The sequence below is a fragment of the Triticum urartu genome, chromosome 4A (genome assembly GCF_056163025.1).
Source record: "Triticum urartu cultivar PI428250 chromosome 4A, HENAU_Tu73, whole genome shotgun sequence".
NCBI classification, from domain to species: Eukaryota; Viridiplantae; Streptophyta; class Magnoliopsida; order Poales; family Poaceae; genus Triticum; species Triticum urartu.
In genome coordinates, this window is record NC_141876.1 from 601648863 (window position 1) to 601661320 (window position 12458).

The window sequence follows — 12458 nt, forward strand, 5'->3', positions numbered from 1 at the left end:
CTAAGCTTTTATAAGTAGCCTTACTTGCCTATCATGCTTTATCATTGAACTTACAGTCTCTACGACTACGACCAACACAGTCTGCAAAAAAATTAAGACAAACGTTAAATTACACTCCCTCAGTTTGAGCGTCAACTAATTCCGGAAGAAGGAAGTAGTATAATAAAGATGTCAAAAGGTCAAGTAAGAGAAACTGTACATAATGCAATCAGTCAGCATTCTAAGCAAGTTAATAAACACGACTATTTAAGCTGAGATGTTTGCTACCTCAAGGAACAATCAGCCAGCATTCTAAGGAACATTCAGTATTGTGCTCACAGAGGGATGGATAGTTACCTGAAGGCAGGTGTAAGTCAAACCAGTGGCGAAGTAGAAATTTGCGTTACCAGTACCCTGTCAATATTTTCATGTTAGTAACACTACACAACATGTGTGTGTGTGCGCGCGCGCGTGTGTGTGGAGAGAGAGAGAGAGAGAGAGAGAGAGAGAGAGAGAGAGAGAGAGAGAGAGAGAGAGACCGACCCTCCAGATCCATAGGTTATGCATGACAGGGCTAAGGAGAGAGACTCCAATATATCCAAAAAACAAGAAGAAGGTGAATTGCATCTCTGCAGGATGGAAAGTCAAAGAGCATTATATAACTTCTTATGATATTAGACACTAATTCAAAAATATTGATAACCGGCATTTTAGGTACTGGCTAATTCATTGGCGAATAGGCCTAGAAGTCCCAGATATAGAGCTGAATCTCCAGCCTTCAAGATAAGCATCATGAATTTAGGAATAAAAACAAGAGAGCAAAACACGAAACTAAACTAAACGTCAACCTTCCTTATGCAGCCAAGGGGTTAAATTCATCAGAAATACCATGTAAAATATACTCACTGAGGGATAAGATTTCAGCATTGCTACAATATTATTGTTGTGTAAACAAAGGCAAGGAAGCACGGTCGATGCTTCAAACAGATAGCCAATGGCAACACCATAAAAATGATGTTCATATTAAAGACTATAAGAAAGAAGCTTCTCTGAAGAAGTCAAAGACTTCGGCAAAGAAATACCTGCATTAATCCTCAAACGAATTAGATTATTCAAATTAACTTGGTTTCCAATTACACTTTCTTAAGACTTACCACAACACGCCAATATTTGGTGATAAATCCTTCACTATAAGGATAAAACCATATGTCCTGCAAAACCAATGCACACAGGTCAATTCTAGGCATTTGGTAACACATAAAAGCCAGTCAATTGGAATGCACACAAGTCGATAATAGGCATTTTGGTAACAGATAAAAGCCAGTCAATTGCAACAAAAGACAACTTTGAGTAAACAACAAAGCTGACATGTTGGGGAAATGGAGAGGATAGGAAATAATGCTGATCAGAGTATGCAAATATCCAAAATTAAATTGAATTCATAAATAAGAGATGTATTCATTTCTCCTTTAAAATTCATCGTGAATGGGCAAAGTCTTAACAGAAAATATTACAGTCTTTCACATGACTTTTGGCTACAAAAGAATTAAATGGTCGAACATCTTACTTTTCAAACATCTCCGGAAGGCCACCCACTTTATTTAGAATAATGCTGTTCAAGAACAGCACATAACATGACCAGATAAAACACCCACAATATGAAGTGGAGTATTGGTTTCCATGGGAATTGTCCAAAACCTTTTTGGCTAGTGCTTTTTCCATTATCTGACATGTCAAGTTTATTGGCACTTGAGCCTTTTTGAAGAAATACTTTAGTTGGAGGGGTATCTGGACCATAACCCAATAAAAGAACAACCTAAAAAACTAACAGTTAGGAGATCAGCAATGCAGATAAATGGCATGTACATACCATCGAACATGAAAAAAAATGGTTGTGGCACATACAGGTAGAATTAGAATTGCAGGATAAAGAGAAAGATGTGTTGCCATAACATATCCAAAGGCAGCAAGCGGTGCAAGACCTACAAAAATAACAAGAGTGTTTTAACTGGCATTAGACTTGGGCAATTCTAGGTTATCTGAAGATCAATATACTATCTTCCATAAAAATGTTATTAACCGAGGATTTGCCAAATAAAAGGCCAAGAAACAATAAGGCAAACTAATAGTTTAAGTAACATAAGAGATATATTGAAAAACAGAGAAGGCTGGAGGGAAACACATCGAGTTCCACTTACGTGAACAGGCTCCATGTAACATTATCACGGCCATTAAATTGTCAACTGGTGATGTACATGAACCCACACAGGTGATTATTGTCGTCCAAGGGTTCCACACGTATATTAGAGAAGCAAGTATCACCTGCGCTTACGTTCACTGTAAGTATGCGCTTACGTTCACTGTAAGTATCAACAAAAAATGATAATTAGCAGTATAAGCAATTACCATTAGTACGCATCACAAGCACAAAGCATCTGACTCAAAGAGAGTGATGTTCCATTCACACCTTTCCAGACAAGGGTGTATATTTTCCGCTTACGAACACCAAATTCGCACTATCAGGCAAGCTGAGGATTATACACATTAAATTCCATGAGGCAAATCCATAACCCTTTTTATTCCTAGTAAAGGAGAAGTCACAAAAGTGGGTTTCCTTCTTTAAGAAAATATGAACCTTAGAATGATAACTACTTTACAAATAAAACATCTCCAAGATCTCACTTTCAGAGCATGTACGTCACAAGTATCAAAAATTCAAAGCCATTGTGGTCATTCGTACATAGCAAAATAAGTAGAGAGTGGTACCAAACAAAAGGCAAGTTTCTATAACACTATATAGCATACCAATTATCAGGTTAAACACACCGTTGGATCTAATGTGATCGGACAACCCATATTGAGTCAAATCAATTCCATACCCACGAGGCAGTACATACATTGTTTCGATCTTAAAAATCTGACGACCAGTTTCACACGGATTCACGGCCAAGCTCATGGCCGCACTTCCTTTGTCGTTGGTGTCAGAAGTCAGTAATTAGTAGAAGCCTTTAGAGATTCATGTGCATTCCTCTGTCCAAGATACCTTTCTTTTCTCACGTGTGCTCACCATGCTGGTAATTTCTCGAATATGTCAATATGTCAGTTACCCTATTGCACGAAGATTTTTATTTTTGGGACTGGTAAGATCAGTTCGTTGTACACTGTAAGGAGATGTATTTGCTTGCACGACGGTACACGTGGAGCAATGAAAGAAGGCTGCCAACCATGGAAAAGGTCGACCACGTGTTCACTACAAACTCCTGAGAGGACTTGCACCCGTCCTGTCTGCTTATGGCGCTTGGATCCGCAGTATCCGACCACTGCCCACTCTCACTTGACTTGGATGCTGCGCTCCACATGGGTAGGAGGTTTCGGTTCGAGGCGTTCTGGCCAAAAGCAGAGGGGTTTTTGGACATCGTGGCAGAGGCATGGCACTCGGTCCCATCTTCCGGTAATCCGTTCAAAGTGTTGGATTTGAAGCTCCGGGCCACTGCCAAAAACCTACAACGGTGGAGTGAGCGGTGGACCGGGAACATCAAGATGCAAATCCTCATCGCTCATGAGATCATATTCAGGCTTGATGGGGCAGCGGACAAGCGCATTCTTACGGATCATGAGCATGGGCTACGAAAAGTGTTAAAGAGGAAGCTGCTAGGATTAAGCTCTTTGGAAAGAACAATCGCCCGACAATGATCCCGCATGCTTAAGCTCAAGGAGGGGGCGCCAACACTGGGTTCTTCCATCGGCACGCATGTCATAGGCAACGCAAGAACGCCATTCTCACCTTGCGGCTGAAGGAAATATGCCCTAGAGGCAATAATAAAGTTATTATTTATTTCCTTATATCATGATAAAAGTTTATTATTCATGCTAGAATTGTATTAACCGGAAACATAATACATGTGTGAATATATAGACAAACAGAGTGTCACTAGTATGCCTCTACTTGACTAGCTCGTTAATCAAAGATGGTTATGTTTCCTAACCATTGACAAAGAGTTGTCATTTGATTAAACGGGATCACATCATTAGTTGAATGATTTGATTGACATGACCCATTCCATTAGCTTAGCATCCGATCGTTTAGTATGTTGCTATTGCTTTCTTCATGACTTATACATGTTCCTATGACTATGAGATTATGTAACTCCCGTGTGCCGGAGGAACACTTTGTGTGCTACCAAATGTCACAACGTAACTGGGTGATTATAAAGGTACTCTACAGGTGTCTCCAAAGGTACATGTTGGGTTGACGTATTTTGAGATTAGGATTTGTCACTCCGATCGTCGGAGAGGTATCTCTGGGCCCTCTCAGTAATGCACATCACTTATGTTGGAAATATGCCCTAGAGGCAATAATAAATTGATTATTATTATATTTCCTTGTTCATGATAATCGTTTATTATCCATGCTATAATTGTATTGATAGGAAACTCAGATACATGTGTGGATACATAGACAACACCATGTCCCTAGTAAGCCTCTAGTTGACTAGCTCATTGATCAATAGATGGTTACGGTTTCCTGACCATGGACATTGGATGTCGTTGATAACGGGATCACATCATTAGGAGAATGATGTGATGGACAAGACCCAATCATAAGCCTAGCACAAGATCATGTAGTTCGTATGCTAAAGCTTTTCTAATGTCAAGTATCATTTCCTTAGACCATGAGATTGTGCAACTCCCGGATACCGTAGGAGTGCTTTGGGTGTGCCAAATGTCACAACGTAACTGGGTGGCTATAAAGGTACACTACAGGTATCTCCGAAAGTGTCTGTTGGGTTGGCACGAATCGAGACTGGGATTTGTCACTCCCTGTAAACGGAGAGGTATCTCTGGGCCCACTCGGTAGGACATCATCATAATGTGCACAATGTGATCAAGGAGTTGATCACGGGATGATGTGTTACGGAACGAGTAAAGAGACTTGCCGGTAACGATATTGAACAAGGTATCGGGATACCGACGATCGAATCTCGGGCAAGTATCGTACCGCTAGACAAAGGGAATTGTATACGGGATTGATTAAGTCCTTGACATCGTGGTTCATCCGATGAGATCATCGTGGAACATGTGGGAGCCAACATGGGTATCCAGATCCCGCTGTTGGTTATTGACCGGAGAGTCATCTCGGTCATGTCTGCATGTCTCCCGAACCCGTAGGGTCTACACACTTAAGGTTCGGTGACGCTAGGGTTATAGAGATATTAGTATGCGGTAACCCGAAAGTTGTTCGGAGTCCCGGATGAGATCCCGGATGTCACGAGGAGTTCCGGAATGGTCCAGAGGTAAAGAATTATATATAGGAAGTGCTATTTCGGCCATCGGGACAAGTTTCGGGGTCACCAGTATTGTACCGGGACCACCGGAAGGGTCCCGGGGGTCCACCGGGTGGGGCCACCTGCCCCGGGGGGGCACATGGGCTGTAGGGGGTGCGCCTTGGCCTATATGGGCCAAGGGCACCAGCCCCAAGAGGCCCATGCGCCAAGAGAAGATAAAAAGGGGAGAGTCCTAAAGGGGGAAGGCACCTCCGAGGTGCCTTAGGGAGGATGGACTCCTCCCCCCCTTGGCCGCACCCTTCCTTGGAGGAAGGGGCAAGGGCTGCGCCTCCCCCCTCTCCCTTGGCCCTATATATAGTGGGGAAAAGGAGGAGCAACAAGACCTAAGGCCTGGCGCCTCCCTCTCCCTCCTGTGACACATCTCCCTCCTCCCGCAGCGCTTAGCGAAGCCCTGTTGGAATCCCGCTACTTCCACCACGCCGTCGTGCTGCTGGATCTCCATCAACCTCTCCTTCCCCCTTGCTGGATCAAGAAGGAGGAGACGTCGCTGCTCCGTACGTGTGTTGAACGCGGAGGTGCCGTCCGTTCGGCGCTAGGATCATCGGTGATTTGAATCACGACGAGTACGACTCCATCAACCCCGTTCACTTGAACGCTTCCGCTTAGCGATCTACAAGGGTATGTAGATGCACTCTCCTTCCCCTCGTTGCTGGTCTCTCCATAGATAGATCTTGGTGACACGTAGGAAAATTTTGAATTTCTGCTACGTTCCCCAACAGTGGCATCATGAGCTAGGTCTATTGCGTAGATTCTATGCATGAGTAGAACACAAAGTAGTTGTGGGCGTTGATTTTGTTCAATATGCTTGCCGTTACTAGTCTTATCTTGATTCTACGGTATTGTGGGATGAAGCGGCCCGGACCAACCTTACACGTACTCTTACGTGAGACCGGTTCCACCGACAAACATGCACTAGTTGCATAAGGTGGCTGGCGGGTGTCTGTCTCTACCACTTTAGTCGGATCGGATTCGATGAACAGGGTCCTTATGAAGGGTAAATAGCAATTGGCATATCACGTTGTGGTTTTGCGTAGGTAAGAAACGTTCTTGCTAGAAACCCATAGCAGCCACGTAAAACATGCAAACAACAATTAGAGGACGTCTAACTTGTTTTTGCAGGGTATGCTATGTGATGTGATATGGCCAAAAGGATGTGATGAATGATATATGTGATGTATGAGATTGATCATGTTCTTGTAATAGGAATCACGACTTGCATGTCGATGAGTATGACAACCGGCAGGAGCCATAGGAGTTGTCTTAATTTATTTATGACCTGTGAGTCAACATAAACGTCATGTAATTACTTTACTTTATTCTTAACCGTTAGCTGTAGTAGTAGAAGTAATAGATGACGTGACAACTTCAAGAAGACACGATGATGGAGATCATGATGATGGAGATCATGGTGTCATGCCGGTGACGATGATGATCATGGAGTCCCGAAGATGGAGATCAAAAGGAGCAAAGTGATGATGGCCATATCATGTCACTATTTGATTGCATGTGATGTTTATCATGTTTATGCATCTTATTTGCTTAGAACGGCGGTAGTAAATAAGATGATCCCTCATTAAAATTTCAAGAAGTGTTCTCCCCTAACTGTGCACCGTTGCTACAGTTCGTCGTTTCTAAGCACGCCGTGATGATCGGGTGTGATGGATCCTTACGTTCACATACAACGGGTGTTGACGAGCCTAGCATGTACAGACATGGCCTCGGAACACAGCAAAACACTTAGGGTTAACTTGACGAGCCTAGCATGTACAGACATGGCCTCAGAACACAGAAGACCGAAAGGTCGAGCATGAGTCGTATAGAAGATACGATCAACATGAAGATGTTCACCGACGTTGGCTAGTCCGTCTCACGTGATGATCGGACACGGCCTAGTTGACTCGGATCATGTAATCACTTAGATGACTAGAGGGATGTCTATCTAAGTGGGAGTTCATAAGATGAACTTAATTATCCTGAACAAAGGTCTTTGCAAATTATGTCGTAGCTCGCGTTTCAGTTCTACTGTTTAGATATGTTCCTAGAGAAAAATTAGTTGAAAGTTGATAGTAGCTATTATGTGGACTAGGTCCGTAAACTGAGGATTGTCCTCATTGCATCATAGAAGGCTTATGTCCTTAATGCACCGCTCAGTGTGCTGAACCTCGAACGTCGTCTGTGGATGTTGCGAACATCTGACATACACATTTTGATAACTGCGTGATAGTTCAGTTAAACGGTTTAGAATTAAGGCACCGAAAACGTTTTTGAAACGTCGCGAAATATATGAGATGTTTTGAGGGCTAAAATTGGAATTTCAGGCTCGTGCCCACGTCAAGAGGTATAAGACCTCCGACGATTTTCTTAAACCTGCAAACTAAGGAGAAAAGCTCAATTGTTGTGCTTGTGCTCAGATTGTCTGAGTACAACAATCGCTTGAATCAAGTGGGAGTTGATCTTCCAGATGAGATAGTGATGTTTCTCCGAAGTCATTACCACCAAGCTGCTAGATCTTTGTGATGAACTATGATATGCCAGGGACATATATGATGATCCTTGAGATATTCGCGATGTTTGACTCCGCGAAAGTAGAAATCAAAAGGGAGCATCAATCGTTGATGGTTAGTAGAACCACTAGTTTCAAGAAGGGCAAGGGAACAAAGGGATACTTCACGAAACGACAATTCAGCTGCTGCTCTAGTGAAGAAACCCAAGGTTGAACCCAAACCCGAGACTAAGTGCTTCTGTAATAAGGGGAACAACCACTGGAGCAGAATTACCCTAGATACTTGGTAGATTAGAAGGCTGGCAAGGTCGATAGAAGTATATTGGATATACATTGTGTTGATGTGTACTTTACTAGTACTCCTAGTAGCACCAGGGTATTAGATACCGGTTCGGTTGCTAAGTGTTAGTAACTCGAAATAAAAGCTACGAAATAAACGGAGACTAGCTAAAGGTGAGCTGACGATATGTGTTGGAAGTGTTTCCAATGTTGATATAATCAAATATCGTACGCTCCTTCTACCATCGAGATTGGTGTTTGTGTTGAGCATAGACATGATTGGATTATGTCTGTCGCAATATGGTTATTCATTTAAGGAGAATAATGGTTACTCTGTTTATTTGAATAATACCTTCAATGGTCTTACACCTAAAATGAATGGTTTATTGAATCTCGATCGTAGTGATACACATGTTCATGCCAAAAGATAGTAATGATAGTACCACCTACTTGTGGCACTGCCACTTAAGTCATATCGGTATAAAACGCATGAAGAAGCTCCATGTTGATGGATCATTGGACTCACTCATTTTTGAAAATTTTGAGACATGCGAACCATGTCTATTGATGTGTATGCATGAAGAAACTCCATGCAAATGGACCGTTTGGACTCACTTGATTTTGAATCACTTGAGGCATGCAAATCATACCACATGGGCGAGATGACTGAAAGCCTCGGTTTCAGTAAAATGGAACTAGAAAGAAAATTGTTGGAAGTAATACATTTTGATGTGTGCAGTCCAATGAGTGCTGAGGCATGTAGTGGATATCGTTATGTTCTTTCTTCACAGATGGTTTGAGTAGATGTTGAGTACGTTTACTTGATGAATCACGAGTCTGAATTATTGAAAGGTTCAAGTAATTTCAGTGTGAAGTTGAAAGATCGTCGTGACAAGAGGATAAAATATCTATGATATGATCATAGAGATGAATATCTAAATTACGAGTTTGGCACAGAATTAAGACATTGTGGAAATTGTTTCACAACTAATACAGCCTGGAACACCATAGTGTGATGGTGTGTCCGAACATCATAACTGCACCCTATTAGATATGATGCATACCATGATGTCTCTTATCGAATTACCACAATAGTTTATGGGTTAGGCATTAAAGACAACCACATTCACTTTAAATAGGGCACCACGTAATTCCGATGATATGACACGGTATGAACTATGGTTTAGAGAAACCTAAGCTGTCATTTCTTAAAAGTTTGGGGCTGCGACGCTTATGTGAAAAAGTTTCAGGCCGATAAGCTCGAACCCAAAGCGGATAAATGCATCTTCATAGGACAACCCAAAAACAGTTGGGTATACCTCCTGTCTCAGATCCGAAAGCAATTGTTTCTAGAATCGGGTCCTTTATTGAGAAAAGTTTCTCTCGAAAGAATTGAGTGGGAGGATGGTGGAGACTTGATGAGGTTATTGAACCGTCACTTCAACTAGTGTATAGCAGGGCACAAAGAGTTGTTCCTATGGCACCTACACCAATTGAAGTGGAAGCTTATGATATTGATCATGAGACTTCGGATCAAGTCACTCCCAAACCTCGTGGGATGACAAGGATGCGTACTACTTCAGAGTGGTACGTAATCCTGTCTTCGAAGTCATGTTGCTAGACAACAATGAACCTACGAGCTATGGAGAAGCGATGGTGGGCCTGGATTCTGATAAATGGCTTGAGGCCATAAAATCCGAGAGAGGATCCATGTATGAAAACAAAGTGTAGACTTTGGCAGAATGGCTCGATGGTCGTAAGGCTATTGAGTGCAGATGGATTTTAAAAGGAAGACGTACAATGATGGTAAATGTCACCATTAAGAAATCTCGACTTGTCGTTAAGATGTTTTTCTGACAAGTTCAAGGAGTTGACTACGGTGAGACTTTCTCACTCGTAGCGATGCTAAGAGTCTGTTGGAATTATATTAGCGATTACTGCATTATTTATGAAATCTTGCAGATAGGATGTCAAAACATTTTTTCCTCGACGATTTTCTTAAGGAAAGGTTGTATGTGATACAACCGGAAGGTTTTGTCAATCCTGAAAGATGCTAATAAGTATGCAAAGCTCCAGCAATCCTTCTGAGGACTGGAGTAAGCATCTCGGAGTTGGAATGTATGCTTTGATGAGATGATCAAAGATTTTGGGTTTATACAAAGTTTATGAGAAACTTGTGTTTCCGAAGAAGTGAGTGGGAGCACTATAGAATTTCTGATGAGTATATGTTTTAACATATTGTTGATCGGAAATGACGTAGAATTTCTGGAAAGCATATAGGGTTATTTGGAAAGTGTTTTCAATGGAAAACCTGGATTAAGCTACTTGAGGATTGAGCATCAAGATCTATAAGGATAGATCAAAACGCTTAATGGTACTTTCAAATGAGCACATACCTTGACATGATCTTGAAGGTGTTCAAGATGGATCAGTCAAAGAAGGAGTTCTTGCCTGAGTTGTAAGGTATGAAGTTAAGACTTAAAGCTCGACCACGGCAGAATAGAGAGAAAGGACGAAGGTCATCCCGTATGCTTAAGACATAGGCTCTACAGTATGCTATGCTGTGTGCCGCACCTGAAGTGTGCCTTGCCATGAGTCAGTCAAGGGGTACAAGAGTGATCCAAGAACGGATCACAGGACAGTGGTTAAAGTTATCCTTAGTAACTAGTGGACTAAGGAATTTTCTCAATTATGGAGGTGGTAAAAGAGTTCGTCGTAAAGGGTTACGCCGATGCAAACTTTGACACTAATCCAGATTATTCTGAGTAGTAAACTGGATTCGTATAGTAGAACAGTTATTTGGAATAGCTCCAAATAGAACGTGGTAGCTACATCTAGGAGATGACATAGAGTTTTGTAAAGCACACACGGATCTGAAAGGTTCAGACCCGTTGACTAAAACCTCTCTCACAAGCAACATGATCAAACTCTAGTAAACTCTTGGGTGTTAGTCACATGGCGATGTGACCTGTGAGTGTTAATCACATGGCGATGTGAACTAGATTATTGACTCTAGTGCAAGTGGGAGACTGTTGGAAATATGCCCTAGAGGCAATAATAAATTGATTATTATTATATTTCCTTGTTCATGATAATCGTTTATTATCCATGCTATAATTGTATTGATAGGAAACTCAGATACATGTGTGGATACATAGACAACACCATGTCCCTAGTAAGCCTCTAGTTGACTAGCTCGTTGATCAATAGATGGTTACGGTTTCCTGACCATGGACATTGGATGTCGTTGATAACGGGATCACATCATTAGGAGAATGATGTGATGGACAAGACCCAATCATAAGCCTAGCACAAGATCATGTAGTTCGTATGCTAAAGCTTTTCTAATGTCAAGTATCATTTCCTTAGACCATGAGATTGTGCAACTCCCGGATACCGTAGGAGTGCTTTGGGTGTGCCAAATGTCACAACGTAACTGGGTGGCTATAAAGGTACACTACAGGTATCTCCGAAAGTGTCTATTGGGTTGGCACGAATCGAGACTGGGATTTGTCACTCCCTGTAAACGGAGAGGTATCTCTGGGCCCACTCGGTAGGACATCATCATAATGTGCACAATGTGATCAAGGAGTTGATCACGGGATGATGTGTTACGGAACGAGTAAAGAGACTTGCCGGTAACGATATTGAACAAGGTATCGGGATACCGACGATCGAATCTCGGGCAAGTATCGTACCGCTAGACAAAGGGAATTGTATACGGGATTGATTAAGTCCTTGACATCGTGGTTCATCCGATGAGATCATCGTGGAACATGTGGGAGCCAACATGGGTATCCAGATCCCGCTGTTGGTTATTGACCGGAGAGTCATCTCGGTCATGTCTGCATGTCTCCCGAACCCGTAGGGTCTACACACTTAAGGTTCGGTGACGCTAGGGTTATAGAGATATTAGTATGCGGTAATCCGAAAGTTGTTCGGAGTCCCGGATGAGATCCCGGACGTCACGAGGAGTTCCGGAATGGTCCAGAGGTAAAGAATTATATAGAGGAAGTGCTATTTCGGCCATCGGGACAAGTTTCGGGGTCACCAGTATTGTACCGGGACCACCGGAAGGGTCCCGGGGGTCCACCGGGTGGGGCCACCTGCCCCGGGGGGCCACATGGGCTGTAGGGGGTGCGCCTTGGCCTATATGGGCCAAGGGCACCAGCCCCAACAGGCCCATGCGCCAAGAGAAGAGAAAAAGGGGAGAGTCCTAAAGGGGGAAGGCACCTCCGAGGTGCCTTGGGGAGGATGGACTCCTCCCCCCCTTGGCCGCACCCTTCCTTGGAGGAAGGGGCAAGGGCTGCGCCTCCCCCCTCTCCCTTGGCCCTATATATAGTGGGGAAAAG

The 12458-nt window shown here is 42.8% G+C and overlaps 1 pseudogene; it reads right to left on the reverse strand.

Moving 5' to 3' along the window:
• Nucleotides 1-12458, reverse strand: part of LOC125554971 (uncharacterized) — a 39114-nt pseudogene continuing 26656 nt past the window's right edge.